Below are 21,942 nucleotides of genomic sequence, written 5' to 3' on the forward strand. Positions count from 1 at the left end.
CCCCATTTCATGATGACTTTTGTAAAGTATAATATGCCTGTATCTATTTTAGTTAGTATTGTATTTTGATTTGTTTTTCCCTCCCATGTACCCTCTTATTTGCTTGCATTTGATTTGTTTTTCCTTATGCAATAAAATTTCATTTTGTTTCATTAAACTTGGTCTATAAGAGTCTTCTCTGCATTGTAGTTCCTGCATCTAAGTCCAGTGTCTAGAACCTAAGGGGCGAGTGGGTTGAACCACTCAAGGTTTTATTGTGCAAAAGAGAGAGAGAGGCCTCTGGTGAGAGAAACCTCTGCAACCTCGGAGAGAAAACCCCTTACACCCATGCTGTACCAGTTCTGGGAGTGTTTGATGCGACAGTGTAGAGCGTGCTTTACTCTGTATCTAAACCGTGCTCTACCAGCCCTAGGAGTGTTTGATGGGTCATTTTAGAGGAAGATTTGCACTTTATCTATCACATGCTATCCCTGCCATGTTGTGTGATGGGACAGTGTGGAGGGCACTTTATTCTGTATCTAACCCGATCTGAGCCTGCCCTCGGAGTGTTTAATGGACAGTGTAGTGGGAGCATTTCTCTGTATCTAACCCGTGCTGTATCTGCCCTGGGAGTATTTGATGGGACAATGTAGAGGGAGCTTTACTCTGTATCTAACACGTGCTTTGCATGCCCTGGGAATGAGAGATGGGACAATTTAGAGGGAAATTTTCGCTGTATCTAAACCGTGCTGTGCCTGCCTTGAGAATGTTGGATGGAACAGTGTAGAGGGAGCTTTAATATCTGTCTATCCCTTTTTGTACCTGCACAAGGAGTGTTTGATGGGACAGTGTAGAGGGATATTTATTCTGTGTCTAACCCGTGCTGTACCTGCACTGGGAGTGTTTGATGGGACAGTGTAGAGGGAGCTTTACTCTGTATCTAACCCGTGCAGTACATGTCCTGGAGTTGTTTCATGGGGCAGAGTAGAGGGAGCTTTGCTCTGTATTTAACCCATGCAGTACCTGCCCTGGGGGTGTTTGATGGCACAGTGTAGAGGGAGCTTTACTCTGTATCTAACCCGCGCTGCTGTACCTGCCCTGGGATAGTTTGATGGGACAGTGTAGAGGGAGCTTTACTGTTTATCTAACCCATGCTGTACCTGCCCTGGAAGTGTTTGATGGGACAGTGTAGAGGGAGCTTTACTCTGTATCGAACAAATGCTGTACCTGCACTGGAAGTCTTTCCTCAGACAGTGTAGAGGGAGCTTTACTCTGTATCGAACACGTGCTGTACCTGCACTGGAAGACTTACCTCGGACAGTGTAGAGGGAGCTATATTTGGGACAGTGTAGAGGGCTTTTTATTCTGTTGCTAACCCGTGTTGTCCCTGCACTGGGATTGTGTGATGGGACAGTGTAGAGAGAGAGTTACTCAGTATCTAACCCGTGCTTTACCTCTCCTGGGAGTATGTGATGTGACAATGCAGAGGGAAATTTGCTCTGTATGTAGCCTGTGGGGTACGTGCCCTAGGAATGTAGCGGGAGCTTTACTCTGTATCTAACCCGTGCTGTACCTGCCCTGGGAGTGTTTGATGGGACAGTGTAGAGGGAGCTTTACTCTGTATCTAACCCGTGCTGTACCTGCCCTGGGAGTGTTTAATGGGACAGTGTAGAGGGAGATTTACTGTGTATCTAACCCGTGCTGTACCTGCCCTGGGAGCGATTGTTGGAACAGTGTAGAGGGAGCTTTGCTCTGCAACTAACCCGTGCTGTACCTGCCCTGGGATTGTTTGATGGGACAGTGTAGCGGGAGCTTTATTCTGTATCTAACACGTGCTGTACCAGCCCTGGGAGTGTTTGATGGGACAGTTTAGAGGGAGATTTACTCTGTATCTAACCCGTGCTGTACCTGCCCTGGGAATGTTTGATGAGGCAGTGTAGCGGGAGCATTGCTTTGTATCTAACACGTGCAGTACCTTCCCTGGGAGTGTCTGATGGGACAGTGTAGAGGGAGCTTTACTCTGTATCTAACCTGTGCAGTACCTGCCGTTAGAGCATTTGTTGGGACCGTGTAGAGGAAGATTTACTCTGTATCTAACCCTTGCTCTACCTGCAATGGGAGTGTTTGATGGGAGTGTGGAGAGGGAGTTTTACCCTCTATCTAACCCGTGCAGTACCTGCCCTGGGAGTGTTTGATGGGACAGTGTAGAGGGAGCTTTACTCTCTATCTAACCCATGCTGTACCTGCCCTGGGAGTGTTTGATTGGGCCATGTAGAGGGAGCTGTACTCTGTATCTGACCAGTGCTGTACCTGCTCTGGGAGTGTTTGATGGGACAGTGTAGAGGGAGCTTTACTCTGTATATAATCTGTGCTGTACCTGCCCTGGGAGCGATTGTTGGAACAGTGTAGAGGGAGCTTTCCTCTGCATCTAACCCGTACTGTACCTGCCCTGGGATTGTTTGATGGGACAGTTTAGCGGAAGCTTGATTCTGTATCTAACCCATGCTGTACCAGTTCTGGGAGTGTTTGTTGTGACAGTGTAGAGCATGCTTTACTCTGTTTCTAAACCCTGCTCTACCAGCCCTGGGAGTGTTTGATGGGTCAGTTTAGAGGAAGATTTGCACTTTATCTATCGCATGCTGTCCCTGCCATGTTGTGTGGTGGGACAGTGTGGAGGGTGCTTTATTCTGTATCTAACCCGATCTGAGCCTGCCCTCGGAGTGTTTAATGAGACAGTGTAGTGGGAGCATTTCTCTGTATCTAACCCGTGCTGTATCTCTCCTGGGAGTATTTGATGGGACAATGTAGAGGGAGCTTTGTTCTGTATCTAACACGTGCTTTGCATGCCCTGGGAAATAGAGATGGGACAATGTAGAGGGAAATTTTCCCTGTATCTAAACCGTGCTGTGCCTGCCCTGAGAATGTTGGATGGAACAGTGTAGAGGGAGCTTTAATGTCTATCTATCCCTTTTTGTACCTGCACAAGGAGTGTTTGATGGGTAAGTGTAGAGGGGCATTTATTCTGTGTCTAACCCGTGCTGTACCTGCACTGGGAGTGTTTGAAGGGACAGTATAGAGGGAGGTTTACTCTGTATCTAACCCGTGCTGTACCTGCCCTGGGAGTGTTTGATGGGACAAGGTAGAGGGAACTTTACTCTGTATCTAATCCATGTGGCCCCTGCCCTGGGAATGTTTGATGGGACAGTGTAGAAGGAGCTTTACTCTGTAGCTAACCTGTGCTGCAGCTGCCCTGGGAGAGTTTGATGGGACAGTGTAGAGGAGGCTTTAATGTCTATCTATCCCTTTTTGTACCTGCACAAGGAGTGTTTGATGGGTAAGTGTAGAGGGGCATTTATTCTGTGTCTAACCCGTGCTGTACCTGCACTGGGAGTGTTTGAAGGGACAGTATAGAGGGAGGTTTACTCTGTATCTAACCCGTGCTGTACCTGCCCTGGGAGTGTTTGATGGGACAAGGTAGAGGGAACTTTACTCTGTATCTAATCCATGTGGCCCCTGCCCTGGGAATGTTTGATGGGACAGTGTAGAAGGAGCTTTACTCTGTAGCTAACCTGTGCTGCAGCTGCCCTGGGAGAGTTTGATGGGACAGTGTAGAGGAGGCTTTACTCTGTATCTAACCCATGCTGCACCTGCCCTGTGAGTGTTTGATGGGACAGTTGAGACTGAGATTTAAACTGTAGCTATCCCATGCTGTCCCTGCCATGGTTGTGTGATTTGGGAAGGTGCGGAGTTAGCTTCACTCCGTAGTTAATCAGTGCTGTACCTGGCCTGGGAGTATTTAATGGGAAAGTGTAGAGGGAGTTTTATCTGTTTCCAACCCGTGCTGTACCTGCCCTGGGAGTGTTTGATGGGACAGTGTAGAGGGAGCTTTACTCTGTATCTAACCCGTGCTGAACCTGCCCTGGGAGTGTTTGATGGGACAGTGTAGAGGGAGATTTACTCTGTATCTAACCCGTGTTCTACCTGTCCTGGGAGTGTTTGATGGGACAGTGTAGATGGAGCTTTACTCTGTATCTAACCCGTGCAGTACCAGCCATTGGAGCATTTGTTGGGACAGTGTAGAGGAAGCATTACTCTGCATCTAACCCGTGCTGTACCTCCACTGGGAGTGTTTGATAGGACCGTGTAGAGGGATCGTTACTCTGTATCTAACCCATGCAGTTGCTGCCCTGGGAGTGTTTGATGGGACAGTGTAGCGGGAGCTTTACTCTGTATCTAACCCGTGCAGTACATGTGCTGGGAGTGTTTCATGGGACAGAATAGAGGGAGCTTTACTCTATATCCAACCTGTGCTGTACCTGTCCTGGGAGTGTTTGTTGGGACAGTGTAGAGGGAGATTTACTCCTTATCTAACGCGTGCAGGACATGCCATTGGAGCATTTGTTGGGACTGTGTAGAGGGAGCTTTACTCTGCATCAACACATGCTGCACCTGCCCAGGGAGTGTTTGATGGGACAGTGTAGAGGGAGCTTTACTCTGTATCTAACCCGTGCAGTACATGTCCTGGGAGTGCTTGATGGGACAGTGTAGAGGGAGCTTTACTCTGTATCTAACCCGTGCTGTACCTGCCCTGGGAGTGTTTGATGGGACAGTGTAGAGGGAGCTTTACTCTGTATCTAGCCCGTGCTGTACCTGCCCTGGGAGCGATTGTTGGAACAGTGTAGAGGGAGCTTTGCTCTGCAACTAACCCGTGCTGTACCTGCCCTGGGAATGTTGGATGGAACAGTTTAGAGGGAACTTTAATGTGTATTTATCCCTTTTAGTACCTGCGCAATGAGTGCTTGATGGGACAGTGTACAGGGAGTTTTACACTTAATCTAATCTGTGCAGTAGCTGTCCTGCGAGTGTTTGATGGGACAGGGTAGAGGGACATTTACTCTTTATCTAACGTGTGCAGGACCTGCCGTTGGAGCATTTGTTGGGACTGTTTAGAGGGAGCTTTACTCTGTAACTAACCCAGGCTGTACCTGCCCTGGGAGTGTTTGATGGGACAGTGTAGAGGGAGCTTTGCTCTGCAACTAACCCGTGCTGTACCAGCCCTGGGATTGTTTGATGGGACAGTGTAGCAGGAGCTTTATTCTGTATCTAACCCGTGCTGTACCAGTTCTGGGAGTGTTTGATGTGACAGTGTAGAGCGAGCTTTACTCTGTATTTAAACCGTCATCTACCAGCCCTGGGCGTGTTTTATGAGACAGTTTAGAGGGAGAGTTGCTCTGTATCTAACCCGTGCTGTACCTGCCCTGGGAGTGTTTGATGGGGCAAAGTAGAGGGAGCTTTATTCTGTATCTAACCTATGCTGTACCTGCCCTGGGCGTGTTTGATGGGACAGTGTAGAGGAAGCTTTACTCTCTATCTAAACCATGCTGCCCCTGCCCTGGGAGTGTTTGATGGGGCAGTGTAGAGGGAGATTTACTCTGTATCTAACCTGTACTGTACCTGCCTTGGGAGTGTTTGATGGGACAGTGTAGAGGAAGCTTTACTCTGTATCTAACCCTTGCTGCTCCTGCCCTGTCTGTGTGTGATGGGACAGTTTAGAGGGAGATTTAGACTGTAGCTATCCCATGCTGTGCTTGCCATGGTTGTGTGATTTGGGAAGGTGCGGAGTTAGCTTTACTCCGTAGCTAATCCGTGCTGTACCTGGCCTGGGAGTGTTTGATGGGACAGTGTAGAGGGAGCTTTACTCTGTATCTAACCCATGTTGTACCTGCCCTGGCAGTGTTAGATGGGACAGTGCAGAGGAAGCTTTACTCTGTATCCAACCCGTGCTGTGCCTTCCCTGGAAACGTTGGACAAAACAAGGTAGAGGGAGCGTTAATCTGTATCTGTCCCTTTTTTTTACCTGCACAAGGGTTGTTTGATGAGACGGCGTAGATGGAGCTTTACTCTGTATCTAACCCGTGCTGTTCCTGATCTGGCAATGTTTGATGGGACGGTGTAAAGGGAACTTTACTGTTTATCTAATGCGTGCTCTGCCTGCGCTGGGAGTGTTTGAAGGGACAGTGTAGATGGAGCTTTACTTTGTATCTAACCCGTACTGACCCTGCACTGGAAGTGTTTGATGGGACAATGTAGAGGGACCTTTACTCTGTATCTAAGCGGTGCTGTACCTGCCCTGGGAATGTTTGATGAGGCAGTGTAAGGGGAGCATTGCTCTGTATCTAACCTGTGCAGTACCTGTCCTGGGAGTGCTTGATGGGTCAGGGTAGATGGAGCTTTACTCTGTATCTAGCACGTGCAGTACCTTCCCTGGGAGTGTCTGATGGGGCAGTTTAGAGGGAGGTTTACACTGTATCTAACCTGTTCAGTACTTGCCGTTGGAGCATTTGTTGGGACCGTGTAGAGGAAGCTGTACTCTGTATCTAACCCATGCTGTACCTGCACTGGAAATCTTTCCTCGGACAGTGTAGAGGGAGCATTACTTTGTATCTAACCCGTGCTCTACCTGCACTGGGAGTGTCCAATGGGACTGTGTTGAGAGAGTATTACTCTGTATCTAACCCGTGCAGTACCTGCTCTGGGAGTGTTTGATTTGGGACAGTGTAGAGGGCTTTTTACTCTGTAGCTAACCCGTGTTGTCCCTGCACTGGGATTGTGTGTTGGGACAGTGTAGAGGAAGCTTTACTCTGCATCTAACCAGTGTTTTATTTGTCCTGAGAGTATTTAATGTGACAGTGTAGAAGGAGATTTGCTCTCTATGTAGCCCGTGCTGTACGTGCCCTAGCCATGATTGATGGGACAATGTCGTGGGAGATTTACTCTGTAACTTACCCATGCTGTCCCTGCCCTGGGAATGTTGGATGGAACAGTTTAGAGGGAATGTTAATGTGTATTTATCCCTTTTAGTACCTGCGCAAGGAGTGTTTGAAGGGACAGTGCAGAGGGAGGTTTACACTGTATCTAACACGTGCTGTACTTGCCCTGGGAATGTTTGATGGGACCGTGTAGAGGGAGCTTTACTCTGTATCTAACCTGTGCTGTACCTGCCTGGGAGTGCTTGATGGGACAGTGTAGATGGAGCTTTACTCTGTATCTAACGCACGCAGGACATGCCGTTGGAGCATTTGTTGGGACTGTGTAGAGGGAGTTTTTCTCTGTATCTAATCCGTGCTGTGCCTGCCCTGGGAGTGTTTGATGGGGCAGTGTAGAGGGAGCTTTACTCTGTATCTAAAACATGCAGTACCTGGCTGGGAGTATTTGATGGGACAGTGTAGAAGTAGCTTTACTCTGTATCTAACTCATGCTGCACCTGCCCTGTGAGTGGTTGATGGGACAGCTTAGAGGGAGATTTATGCCATGCTGTCCCTGCCATGGTTGTGTGATTTGGGAAGGTGCGGAGTTAGCGTTACTCCATAGCTAATCAGTGCTGTACCTGCCCTGGGTCTGTTTGATGGGACTGAGTAAAGGGAGTTTTATGTGTAGCTAACCCATGCTGTACCTGCCCTGGAAATGTTTGATGGGACAGTGTAGCGGAAGCTTTACTCTGTATTGAACCCGTGCTGTGCCTTCCCTGGAAACATTGGATGGAACAAATTAAAGGGATCGTTAATCTGTATCTGTCCCATTTTTTTACCTGCACAAGGAGTGTTTGATGGGACAGTGTAGATGGAGCGTTACTCTGTATCTAACCCGTGCTGTGCCTGATCTGGGAGTGTTTGATGGGACAGTGTAGAGGGAGCTTTACTCTGCGTCTAACATGTGCTGTACCTGCCTGGGAGTGCTTGATGGGACAGTGTAGAGGGAGGTTTACACTGTATCTAATCTGTGCAGTACCAGCCGTTGGAGCATTTTTTGGGAATGTGTAGAGGAAGCATTACTCTGTATCTAACCCATGCTGTACCTGCACTGGGAGTGTTTGATGGGACCGTGTAGAGGGAGCGTTACTCTGTATCTAACCCGTGCAGTATCTGCCCTGGAAGTGTTTGATGGGACAGTGTAGAGGGAGCATTACTCTGTACCTAACCTGTGCTGTACCTGCACTGGGCATGTTTGATGGGACAGTGTAGAGGGATCTTTACTCTGTAGCTAACCGGTGCAGTACATGTCCTGGGAGTGTTTGATGGGACAGAGCAGAGGGAGCTTTACTCTGTGTCTAACCCGTGCAGTACCTGCCCTGGGAGTGTTTGATGGGATAGTGTAGAGGGCGATTTACTCTGTATATAACCCGTGCTGTACCTGCCCTGGGACTGTATGATGGGACCGTGTAGAGGGAGAATTACTCTGTATCGAACCTGTGCTGTACCTGCCCTGGGCGTGTTTGATGGGCCAGTGTAGAGGGATCTTTACTCTGTATCTAACCCGTGTTGTACCTGCCCTGGGAGTGTTTGATGGGACAGTGTAGATGGAGCTTTACTCTTTATCTAACGCATGCAGGACTGCCGTTGGAGCATTTGTTGGGACTGTGTAGAGGGAGCTTTACTCTGCATCAACACATGCTGTACCTGCCCTGGGATTGCTTGATGGGACAGTGTCGAGGGAGCTTTACTCTGCATCTAATGCGTGCTGTACCTGCCCTGGGAGTGTTTGATGGGACAGTGTAGAGGGAGCTTTACTCTGTATCTAACCCGTGCTGTACCATCCCTGGGAGCGATTGTTGGAACAGTGTAGAGGGAGATTTACTCTGCAACTAACCCGTGCTGTACCTGCCCTGGGATTGTTTGATTGGACATTTCAGTGGGAGCTTTATTCTGTATCTAAACCGTGCTGTACCAGTTCTGGGAGTATTTGATGCGACAGTGAAGATGGAGTTTACTCTGTATCTAACCCGTGCTGTACCTGCCCTGGGAAGGTTTGATGGGACACTGTCGAGGGAGCTTTATTCTATATCTAACCCATGGTGTACCAGTTCTGGGGGTGTTTGATGCGACTGTGGAGCGTGCCATATTCTGTATCTAACCCGTTCTGTACCAGCACTGGGAGTGTTTGATGGGACAGTGCAGCGGCAGCTTTACTCTGTATCTTAACCATGCTGTCACTACCCTGGGAGTGTTTAATGGGACAAAGTAGAGGGAGCTTTATTCTGTATCTAACCTGTACTGTACCTGCCCTGGGAGTGTATTGGGACAGTGTAGAAGAAGCTTTACTCTGTAGCTAACCTGTGCCGTATCTGCCCTGGGGGTGTTTGATGGGACAGTGTAGAGGAAGCTTTATTCTGTATCTAACCCATGCTGCACCTGCCCTGTGAGTGTTTGATGGGACAGTTTAGAGGAAGATTTACACTGTCGCTATCCCATACTGTCCCTGCCATGGTTGTGTGATTTGGGAAGGTGCGGAGTTAGCTTTACTCCGTAGCTAATCCGTGCTGTACATGGCCTGGGAGTGTTTGATGAGACAGTGTAGAGGGAGCTTTACTCTGTATCTAACCCTTGCTGTACCTGCCCTGGAAGTGTTTGATGGGACAGTGTCGAGGAAGCCTTACTCTGTATCCAACCCGTGCTGTGCCTTCCCTGGAAACATTGGATGGAACAAGGTAGAGGGAGCGTTAATCTGTATCTGTCCCTTTTTTTAACTGCACAAGGAGTGTTTGATGGGACAGGGTAGAGGGAGCTTTACACTGTATCTAACCTGTGCTGTACCTGCCTGGGAATATTTGATGGGACCGTGTAGAGGGAGCTTTACTCTGTATCTAACCTGTGCTGTATCTGCCTGGGAGTGCTTGATGGGACACTGTAGATGGAGCTTTACTCTGTATCTAACGCATGCAGGACATGCCGTTGGAGCATTTGTTGGGACCGTGTAGAGGGAGTTTTTCTCTGTATCTAATCCGTGCTGTGCCTGCCCTGGGAGTGTTAGATGGGACAGTGTAGAGGAAGCTTTACTCTGTATCCAACCCGCGCTGTGCCTTCCCTGGAAACGTTGGACGAAACAATGTAGAGGGAGCGTTAATCTGTATCTGTCCCTTTTTTTTACCTGCACAAGGGTTGTTTGACGGGACAGCATAGATGGAGCTTTACTCTGTATCTAAACCGTGCTGTTACTGATCTGGCAATGTTTGATGGGACGGTGTAGAGGGATCTTTACTCTTTATCTAATGCGTGCTCTGCCTGCACTGGGAGTGTTTGAAGGGACAGTGTAGATGGAGCTTTACTTTGTATCTAACCCGTTCTGACCCTGCACTGGAAGTGTTTGATGGGACAATGTAGAGGGACCTTTACTCTGTATCTAAGCGGTGCTGTACCTGTCCTGGGAATGTTTGATGAGGCAGTGTAGGGGGAGAATTGCTCTGTATATAACCTGTGCAGTACCTGTCCTGGGAGTGCTTGATGGGTCAAGTAAGATGAAGCTTTACTCTGTATCTAGCACGTGCAGTACCTTCCCTGGGAGTGTCTGATGGGGCAGTTTAGAGGGAGGTTTACACTGTATCTAACCTGTGCAGTACCTGCCGTTGGAGCATTTGTTGGGACCGTGTCGAGGAAGCTGTACTCCGTATCTAACCCGTGCTCTACCTGCACTGGGAGTGTTCAATGGGACTGTGTAGAGGGAGTATTACTCTGTATCTAACCCGTGCAGTACCTGCCCTGGGAGTGTTTGATGGGACAGTGTAGAGCGAGCTTTGCTCTGTATCTAACCCATGCTGTAACTGCACTGGAAGTCTTTCCTCGGACAGTGTCGAGGGAGCATTACTTTGTATCTAACCCATGGTCTACCTGCACTGGGAGTGTTCAATGGGACTGTGTAGAGAGAGTATTACTCTGTATCTAACCCGTGCAGTACCTGCTCTGGGAGTGTTTGATTTGGGACAGTGTAGAGGGCTTTTTACTCTGTAGCTAACCCGTGTTGTCCCTGTACTGGGATTGTGTGTTGGGACAGTGTAGAGGGAGCTTTACACTGCATCTAACCAGTGCTTTATTTGTCCTGAGAGTATTTAATGTGACAGTGTAGAAGGAGCTTTGCTCTCTATGTAGCCCGTGCTGTACGTGCCCTAGGCATGATTGATGGGACAATGTCGTGGGAGATTTACTCTGTAACTTACCCATGCTGTCCCTGCCCTGGGAATGTTGGATGGAACAGTTTAGAGGGAATGCTAATGTGTATTTATCCCTTTTAGTACCTGCGCAAGCAGTGTTTGATGGTACAGTGTAGAGGGAGGTTTACACTGTATCTAACACGTGCTGTACTTGCCCTGGGAATGTTTGATGGGACCGTGTAGAGGGAGCTTTACTCTGTATCTAACCTGTGCTGTATCTGCCTGGGAGTGCTTGATGGGACAGTGTAGATGGAGCTTTACTCTGTATCTAACGCATGCAGGACATGCCGTTGTAGCATTTGTTGGGACCGTGTAGAGTGAGTTTTTCTCTGTATCTAACCCGTGCTGTACCTGCCCTGGGAGCGATTGTTGGAACAGTGTAGAGGGAGCTTTGCTCTGCATCCAACCCGTGCTGTACTTGCCCTGGGAATGTTTGATGGGACAGTGTAGCGGGAGCTTTATTCTGTATCTAAACCATGCTGTACCAGTTCTGGGAGTGTTTGGTGTGACAGTGTAGAGCGCGCTTTAAACTCTATCTAAACCGTGCTCTACCAGCCCTGGGAGTGTTTGACGGGTCAGTTTAGAGGAAGATTTGCAATTTATCCATCGCATGCTGTCCCTGCCATTGTTGCGTGATGGGACAGTGTGGAGGGCGCTTTATTCTTTATCTAACCCAATCTGAGCCTGCCATCGGAGTGTTTGATGGGACAGTGTAGAGGGAGAATTTCTCTGTGTAAGGGGTTTTCTTTTCGAGATCACAGAGGTTTTTCTCGCCAGAGGCCTCTCTCTCTCTTTTGCACAGTAAAACCTTGAGTGGTTCGACCCACTCGCCCCTTAGGTTCTAGACACTGGACTGAAGTGCAGGAACAACAATGCAGAGAATACTCTTACCGACCAAGTTCAATGAAACGAAATGAAATTTTATTGCAGAAGGAAAAACAAATCAAATGCAAGCAAATAAGAGGGTACATGGGAGGGAAAAACAAATCATAACAACACAGTACTAACCAAAATAGTTACAGGCATATTATACTTTACAAAAGTCATCATGTACTTGGGGAAACACACGGAACATCGAGGGACAACAACTCTTGTTAATTATACCCAAAATGCCCACCCCCTTAAACCTCTCTAGATCCGATTATGAATGGCCAGAAACATGCTCACCAATGCAACTTGTAATTGCAAGGTTTTGAAACAGTTCTGCGTTTTGATCCTTTCAGGCATCCTGTCTCCTCGTGGTCAGCGCTGCGGGCTGCGAGCTGCGACACGCCTTCTCTTCCTCAAGGTGAAGGTCTCGGACAGGCTGGATCTCAGCGGGCCTGGACGTCGATATGAGGGAAGATCAACTGTTTGGCCACATTCAAGAGGTCTCTTCTAGCCAGTTACCATTTTCAGATAGTGTTCTTCTGTAGGGCTGCTGCCCTCTTGCTTCGTCAACGGCCCGGGGTTTGTTGACGATCTCCCGATGGTTACCCCGGGGTGGGACGCAGGCTCGAATTGCCTTCTTGATGGCTGCTTCGTTGCTCTTCACTGTCTTTGATGGCTAATGGCTACCGATCGTTACCCCGGGTGTCTCCAATTATACTTCTCAGATGATGGCTTTATCTCCCGCCAAATCAAGGTTAGTCTTTGTTTAACTTTTGGCGGGCTTGTAGCACCGTGGGGTAGTTATTATATTTAAACTGCTTTCGGGATGGCCAGTCTTGGCCATCTATGGTCTGGGATGACCCTGTATGGTTTCGAATGTCTTCTTGGTGTCTTTAATGGGTCTTTGATACTCCCCTTATGAATATGAAACTGCTTCCCTTTGTCTGGGTAAACATTTAGATGGCCTTTATCTACAGGCCGATCTGACTCGATCTGCATCAAATCTTTATGTAGGTGCTCGTGTCTGGTTTAGTTTTCTCAGAAACGGCTTCCAGTACTTACTGTGGGTTGAAGCTGTCTGGGGACTGCAGGAACCATTTCAAAGTGTCCAAAAAGCTAGTCACGGGGTCTGGCGGCCATTTTATATGCCCCTTTTCCTGGGCTTCTTTTAAAACAGTCTTTGAAACGGGGCCTCTTCTGCCAAAGGACCTTCATAATACAATGTTCAATTTTGCGAATTCTACAGTCCCCCCTGATGATACCATAATTTGATTGAAGTATCATAATTCTGAGTGAGACAAATTTTCTGCCTCTCCATAATTAAACCATCCTCTGTATTTTCCTATCTATGATCCCACGACACATGCATTTCCCATTTCAGAAAACCTACAGTGTACATTAAGCATCTATAGATGGCAATACATTGGATTTAAAATCTGACACGTTCACTTCCAGGCATGCAGGGGGGGCCTAATACCCCTACACCACCTGGTCCATACACGTTATCTTTATTAATACCAACTCGCTTAATAAACTTCACTAATAAAAATAAAGTACACACACAAATTACACATGACCAAACATCAAACAAAGAGGAGGGAGAGAAACTTTAACTTCATACATAGCAGTAAAAATCTAAACGGGTGTCTCTTCTTCTACCCGCACATAATGCTCTCTCCATTCTCCTCTGTTCACATACTTCTGTGAATGTCTGACCTTTTTACAGTGTACAAACAGTAAATAGATTACAACTAAAACCTGACACACTACAAGGATGTGAGAAGCTATCCTAATCCAAGAAGGGACTTCTATATTGGTGAACAGATCCCACCATGGTGGGGTTACTACATCTAATATGTTTGCCCCTATTTCTAAAATCTTCTGCTCCAGTGTGTAAAAATGTTTCTGTGAAACGACAACGGCTTTTAATATCTTGGTGAGGTGTTCAGGGAGAGGGGGAATGATATAGCCAAAATGTGCAATGAATCGTTGCAGATCGGTGAAATTCTCTTTAACAGTAATGTGAACAGAGGAAGGTTCAGGAATGGGGACAATTCGCTCTTGGGCCACTTGAACTTCTGCCTTGGGTTTGAAGCAGAATCTGCTGTCACTGACCGGACACCAGCCGTGCTGTTCATGTTGGTAGTGGGGCGCTGCAGTGGTGAAACAATATGTTCCACCTCCTATATATGCCACCTGCGGGGGCACATGGCCTTGTGGCATTGCCTCCATGGTGCAATTTATAGCCTTCACACCAGCAGTTCTGAACCCGCACTGTAGTTTCCGAATCAGCATTCAAGCTGGGGACACAGGATGATGTGTGCTCCCCGGCTCTGGCACCCCGAGAGGTCAGTACCCGTCATTGCATGCTCCCATCAAATGACATAAGGTGGGACTGCTGTGTAGTGAATGTGAGCACCCCCTTGAATGACTCCAATGTTCTCCACCCTGTATACCTGGGTGGGTTTAGCTGTTTTTCCCATCACCGGCATTCTTACCACTATACCCATAATGGTGTGATTAGACCGCCCACAGTCCACTGGGACTGGGTAGGCCTCTGAAGGTAGTCTGAGCTGGCATGGACTTAATCATTCTCAAAAGGGTGGAGGGCTGCGAGGTGCTTGTTGCAGATCTAAACCTAGTTTTAGTTCCTCCAGATTACTGCGGCCCTCGCCCAGTAACGACACCCCGTACAGCACGCAAGGTTCGTTCTGCACAGCCTGATCGGACGCATTCCGATCCTCCCTGATGAGAGCATTTAATGTTTTAGCGTGTTTCTCCAGCTCCGCAATAATTTCTTTTAAGTGTAGTGTCATGGCCTGCTCCTCATGTAACTCATGTAACCTTATTCTCATCCGTCAGTATCTTTCGTAACTGTGTTTTTAAACCATTAATCTGGGTCTGCAGCTCCACATCATCCCGAGTGTTGATGACGGAAGTCCCTGTGTTAAAAGCTGTAAAAATATCATTTACTGCACCCCTTTTTTGTCTCCCTACCCTGTCCAAGACCTCATGTGGTGTGGTGTACAATTCAGCTCTGTCTACATCAGCAAAGTCGAATTCATAAAACTGTCTGAACATGGTTGTTAGCAGGACCTGGTACAATTGCTCCGTTTCCTTGGGGCACCACTCTGGCAATCGTACCTTGGTGAGGTTTAAAATCACCGAGGCTACCGTGTAGTGCACCCCTTGGTACAGCACCTGACCTGTGGGCACTAATACCAATCTGTTCCCGGGTCCCTTGGTAGTGGTGGGGCACCCTTCCTTGCGGGCTTTGGCTACCGGAATCGTGGGCAGGGGCTTGCGGGTGCGGGTGATGAGCTCAGTGGCGTTAACCTGGATCTGAGATTATGGGACTCCGCACGCCCGTGTGCTGACGTCCCACCTCATTCCCTTCCCAGCATCTTGCTACTGCCTTTGGAAAAAGATGGAGACGCCTGTGGGGCAGGCGCATTCTGAACCCCACATACAGATGTAAATCCCCTCATCTGGTTCCCACCATTTGTCCCAACAGACACTCAATCCCCCCTTGAGTCCCCGTAATAGGCCGATGGGTATTGTTACCCAGTCTCTCCCACTCGACCGTGGAGTTCTTCATGGTTTTGCTCAACTTGCACAGCCAGCCACCACCATCGGCCCAAAGGAACAAGTCCTGTGCATTGCAAGCAACCCCTTTTCCCGACGGTGACGCTGACTCTGGGTGCAGTGACCCTCACTCAGGGACACATCGTAGAAGTCTCTCGGTTCTTGAAACCGAACTGGCTGGAGTATTCTGTAGAGTTCGACCGCAGCCATCCTGGCCACCTCCCTTCATAGAAATAGGTGGCTGTCTCCTCAACGCCCCGTGCGCCCGACCCATCGGTTGCGATGGAGGTTGTGTTCCCCGAGCACCCGTAAATCATGGAGTCCTTGGTGTAGCCCCGATAGGCCCCGCTACACCCAATCACCGCGAACACGACGAGAATTCCTCTCATCTCTTTGGTTCCTGTAACAAATTAAACGATACAGCCAGGCTCCCGAGAGATTCTGGCTTAGGTGAAGGCATGATCGGGTCTTTCGACCTCGACCCCAACCAACACACATGCTGGGCAGATTCCAAAACTACTTAACACTAATTACTTTAATATTCACACACCTTAAACTTAATTACACTTAAACTTAACTTATGTACAGCGCCGCCCGTCCCCGGGCGGCTTGCCTAATCCCTGTGTGGACTGCAGCTCGCCGCTCCTTGTGCCGGGGCTGCACTGACCTGCGGCTTGGGTTCCCCGCAGCCTTTGGCGGTCAATCGGGGATTGCGTTTTGCCAGGGATTTCCCAAGTTGGCGTTTACTGAAATCGGGGGAATCGGGCCAAGGTTTTACCAGCTGAGGTATTCGAGCCGACCTGCGAAGAGGTACTTTGGGTGTGGCTCCCTTAACGAGCGGACCTTCGGTTGGGACTTTAGCCCTCACAGCCCGTGGCGCCTCCACGGCTGTCGGCTTCGGCTCCCTTCCCTCAGGCTCCGCCCCTTTGGGATTTGGGTCTGTGGCAGACGACTCCTCCTCACCTGTCCCTACAGGTGGAGGATCTCTACCCCCAATTTCTACCTCCCCTAAGCTTGAGTCGAGGGCGGGATCTCCGTCCTCCGACTCCACCTCCTCCAGAATCGTGTCAAGGGCGGGGCCTAGCTGTTTGGGCTCCCCCCCGATGGCGTTCGGATCAGGAGGAGGGCCTTGGTCTTCGGGCTCCTCCTCGTCTGAGTCCCAGGCCATTGGGGAAACCTCCCAGGTGGGCGGGACAGTTTCTCGCTCCAGGCAGGCTGCGGTTCCAGCCTGTGTGGCCTGTGACTTGTTGCACGCCTCAGGCTGAGGATTTTTACCCTCAGACCTGGCCTCAGTTGTTGGCTCTTTTGCACCCGGCTTAAACAGTTTGCACCGCTTTATGTGAAACCATTTGTTGCGTCGGGGTACTTTCACTGCGCGACTGGCGGGGACCGGTGGATCTTGCACCGATTCCTGTCTATCCTGGTCTGTGTCACTCTCACCAGCGCGGAGGGTCAGACCCAAGAATTTTACTTCCCGCTGGCCGACCCGTGCTTTCGTTGGGTTGACCTTGGCATCCTCTATCGCTTTCACACTCGTACCCGCTCCCCAGAGACAGTGATTTCTCAGGTCCACGAGTATCCCGTGTGCTACCAAGAAATCAGGCCCAAGGACTCCCGTTCCACCCCCCACCTCCCACTTCATTCGTGTACACTTCCACGTGGTGCGGAGTGGTCCTAAAAGAATGGAGAGGGGAATGGAATGTGCGCCAGCCTGTTCTTCGCCCGTGAAGCCCGACAGAAGCTATGGAACCCTGGTGTACAGAGGCGAGGCGTTGGGGTTATCTGCGTGGATCACGGTGCACGATGCCCCCGTTTCCAACAAATAGGTCCCTTTTACCTCCTCCACCTCCATCTCCACGAGGGGTCACCTCCACACACCATATCGCAGCGCGCACAGGTAGATGGGCTGCGCCGGATCTAGTCATTTGGGCACAGCGGTCGGGGTTTCGGGAACGACAAGACCAGTGGTGATGGCTATCTTCCCCTGCGTGATCATAAGAGACCGCATTGTCTCTAAAATTGATTCTATTGCAGTGGGATCCACAGCTGCACCAGCTCCCTTTGCTGGGACAGGCGCTGCGGCTTGCATTTGGGCTGGTGCTGGGGCGATGGTCTGGGCTTGGGCTTGGGTTGCGGGAGATTTTCCCTTATTATCCTTCCACGGATTTTTACAGTCCTTGCGCCAATGTCCACCCTTCCCACACGCGTAGCAATTGAACTTGGCTTGGGCAGGGCGATTCCCCTCCTGACGCCACTCCTTCGTACTTGGGGCTGCGGGTTTCGCCTCATGCACCTTTTCCTTAGAGGGCGGTGTCTCCTGACCTCTACAATTCTTGTATGCAACAGTGAGCTGGCGGAGCACCGTCTCCTCCATGACACCGGGACCTTGGGGATCAAACCAGGACCTGGCTAAGGCCTGTATCTGTGGCAAGCTGTTGGTAACCAAGCAACGGAGCCAATGAACCCGCTGTTCGGCGCTCATTCCAACCCGTTCAGGCATGCCCGGACAACGGCGTCGATACATTGGCCACAGCCTTTCTGCGAAAACCCGCGGGGGTTCTCCAGCTAGCTGCACAGTACCTTCCACCCTTTGGAATGGATTACCGTCGTCCACTCCCATAACTTCCAAGACTTCATCCCTGAGATCCGTATACCCTTTCCGTCCCCTCTTACTCTCGTCTGAGAGGCACTGAAGGATTGTGCCATCCAGGGAGAAGAGCAGCATCTTTGCCTGTTCAAGATCATCACAATCATTGATGGCGGCTGTCTCCTCTATCTCCCTGAAATGAACTGACGGATCTCCCTTTACTGTGAGTCTTGGGAGGTGGCTCACCATAGATCTTAGTTGTTGGGCAGCGTAGGGCACCATGAGCTGGTTCAGGTGGGGTCCGTCATCGCCATTGTCGGTGTTGGGACCGAACCTCTGGTGCCGAGCAGGACACATTGGTGCCGGCTCCGGCTTTACTGCCAGGGGTTGTTCCTCCTCCTGTACCATCTCGGCTACCCTTTCTTCCACCACCCCCTTCTCGGGCCAAGCCTCACTGTAGCTCGGTGGTGCTGAGGGTTCAGTGGCTGGTGCCACAACTACTTCACAAGGAATCGGGTGGTTGGATTCCTGCAAAAAGTCAATCTGGTCTGCTTTTGGGCTTACGAGGCGTACCATGCCTTTTGCCTTAACCAAAGCCATTCTCAGGTCCTCTATGGTCTTTTGGCGGGGGCCATGGTCTGCACTCTCAAACCCGTGCTCAAGGGACAGCTTGTAAGCTGCCTTGACCTCCACTATTCTCTCCTCCTGTGCTCTTAGCTGTTGTGCGAGGCGGGCGTTTTTCTCCCGTATTCTCGCTTCATGGATCTTTGCCTCAGTAACCTGGCATTCCAGATACTCTATTCTAGCCTGATGTTGGCTGGCTGCAACTTGGCGTTCCTGATTCAGCACATGAAGAACTGTGATGAGTTTTTCCCCACCCATGGCCTTATCCTCTATTTCTGCTGCCTGGGTTGTGATCCTGGCTGCCTGTGCTGCAACGACCCGGTCCAAAATCTGGACCTGCTTCTTGTAGCACATCAGCCACACTGCCTTCTCCACTGACTGCTTATGTTCTTTGCTCTCTGTCCACCTGATGGCTGCATCTATCGGGCGCCCATCCAGTAAGAGATCGGAAATCCACTGCTTAGTGTGATTTACCTTTCCAAAGACATGGGCCTAGAAATTCAGTTAGGGGCGCCCAGCTCGCCTGGGTGCTGGAATTACCGCTGCGCGCGGAGCCACTTGCACCAGCGGGAAATTCACTTTCAACACCCCAAGTGGAAGCCGGCCGCTAAACAAGGGTTTCGGCGCCCTGCTTGGGGCGCTGAAACTGAATATCGGCGTGCAAATTGCCGCAGCGTCACCCGCTGCGGCACGGCAGCCTGCGGTACTGCAGGCCTTCCTCTCAGTCTTAAGGGGGAGGTGCCTGCAACAGCGCGATCCCCGCTCGCGAGTGCCGGCAAATGAGCCCGGCACCAAGGAGAAGTGCCGGGCTCTCTGGAAACAGCCGGCAATGCCGCGGGGGGGTGGTGAAGGAGGCCGGGGACGGAGGTGCGGGCAGGCGGCCGCCGAAAAAGCGGCCGGCCGCACCTCCACCTCAACTCGCCCCACTACTGGCACAGGTAGGCCCCGTGTACCGGTCGCTGTTTGCGGCCGGCGCGGGGGAGGCGGCAGCAACCAAATATGGCCAGCGGGGCGATAGCGGGGCGCTGCGCACACCGATGACGTCATCAGTGGTGGCGCAGCGCTAATGGCTAACGCCGCCATTAGCGCCCCGCTAAATATCGCGGTAGGTTTGCACAGTGGCGCAAAAGCCCTCTTTGGGCGCAAACTGGTGGCGCAGGCCACTGAATTTCTAGGCCCTAATCTGCTATCCTCTCATCCATTGCATTTCGACCATTCAAACCTGGGCCTAATACATTGCAATCCTGCTGCCAGTGTCCTGCCGTGGTCGCCATTGTCTATAAGGGGTTTTCTTTCCGAGGTCGCAGAGGTTTCTCTCGCCGGAGGCCTCTCTCTCTCTTTTGCACAGTAAAACCTTGAGTGGTTCGACCCACTCGCCCCTTAGGTTCTAGACACTGGACTGAGGTGCAGGAACAACAATGCAGAGAATACTCTTATCGACCAAGTTCAATGAAACGAAATGAAATTTTATTGCATAAGGAAAAACAAATCAAATGCAAGCAAATACATGGGAGGGAAAAACAAATCATAACAAAACAGTACTAACCAATATAGATACAGGCATATTATACTTTACAAAAGTCATCATGTACTTGGGGAAAAACACGGAACATCGAGGGACAACAACTCATGTTAATTATACCCAAAATGCCCACCCCCTTAAACCTCTCTAGGTCCGATTATGAAGGGCCAGAAACATGCTCACCAATGCAACTTGGAATTGCAAGGTTTTGAAACAGGTCTGCGTTTTGATCCTTTCAGGCGTCCTGTCTCCTCGTGGTCAGCACTGCGGGCTGCGAGCTGCGACACGCCTTCTCTTCCTCAAGGTGAAGGTCTCGGACAGGCTGGATCTCAGCGGGCCTGGACGTCGATATGAGGGAAGATCAACTGCTTGACAACATTCAAGAGGTCTCTTCTAGCCAGTTACCATTTTCAGATAGTGTTCTTCTGTAGGGCTGCTGCCCTCTTGTTTCGTCAACGGCCCGGGGTTTGTCGACGATCTCCCGATGGTTACCCCGGGCGGGACGCAGGCTCGAATTGCCTTCTTGATGGCTGCTTTGTTGCTCTTCACTGTCTTTGATAGCTAATGGCTACCGATCGCTACCCCAGGTGTCTCCAATTATACTTCTCAGATGAGGCCTTTATCTCCCGCCAAATCAAGGTTAGTCTTTGTTTAACTTTTGGCGGGCTTGTAGCACAGCAGGGTAGTTATTGTATTTAAACTGCTTTCGGGATGGCCGCTGATGGCCATCTCTGGTCTGGGATGACCCTGTATTGTTTCGAATGTCTTCTTGGTGTCTTTAATGGGCCTTTGATGCTCCCCTTATGAATATGAAACTGCTTCACTTTGTCTGGGTAAACATTTAGATGGCCTTTATCTACAGGCCGATCTGACTGGATCTGCATCCAATCTTTGTGTATGTGTTCGTGTCTGGTTTAGTTTTCTCAGAAACGGCTTCCAGAACTTACTGTGGTTTGAATCCACAAAAGCTGTCTGGGGACTGCAGGAACCATTTCAAAGTGTCCAAAAAGCTAGTCACGGGGTCTGGCGGCCATTTTATATGCCCCTTTTCCTGGGCTTCTTTTAAAACAGTCTTTAAAACAGGGCCTCTTCTGCCAAAGGACCCTCATAATACAATGTTCAATTTTGCGAATTCTACATTTGTATCTAACCCGTGCTGTATCTGCTCTGGGCGTATTTGTTGGGAGAATGTAGAGGGAGCTTTACTCTGTATCTAACATGTGCTTTGCATGCCCTGGGAATGATAAATGGGACAATGTAGAGGGATATTTACGCTGTATCTAAACCGTGCTGTGGCTGCCTAAGAATGTTGGATGGAACAGTGTAGAGGGAGCTTTAATGTCTATCTATCCCTTTTTGTACCTGCACAAGGAGTGTTTGATGGGACAGTGTAGAGGGAGATTTACTCTGTGTCTAACCCGTGCTGTACCTGCACTGGGAGTGTTTGATGGGACAGTGCAGCGGGAGCTTTACTCTGTATCTAAACCATGCTATACCAGTTCTGGGGGTGTTTGATGCGACTGTGTATAGGGAGCTTTACTCTGTATCTAACCTGTTCTGTACCGGCACTGGGAATGTTTGATGGGACAGTGCAGCGGGAGCTTTACTCTGTATATTAACCATGCTGTCACTGCCCTGGGAGTGTTTGATGGGACAAAGTAGATGGAGCTTTGCTCTGTATATAAACCATGCTGCCGCTTCCCTGGGACTGTTTGATGGGAGCAGGTAGGGGTAATTTTACTCTGTATCTAGTCTGTACTGTCCCTGCCCTGAGAGTGTTTGATGGGACAGTGT

General features: G+C 49.8%; 1 pseudogene; it reads right to left on the reverse strand.

Annotated features, from left to right (window-relative positions):
- Positions 1 to 651: 651 nt before the first annotated feature.
- LOC147118437 (uncharacterized) overlaps positions 652 to 21,942 on the reverse strand; it is a 725,353-nt pseudogene continuing 704,062 nt past the window's right edge.

The sequence above is a fragment of the Somniosus microcephalus genome, chromosome 4 (genome assembly GCF_052327205.1).
Source record: "Somniosus microcephalus isolate GS21.2 chromosome 4, FLI_Smic_1.0, whole genome shotgun sequence".
Classification (NCBI taxonomy): domain Eukaryota; kingdom Metazoa; phylum Chordata; class Chondrichthyes; order Squaliformes; family Somniosidae; genus Somniosus; species Somniosus microcephalus.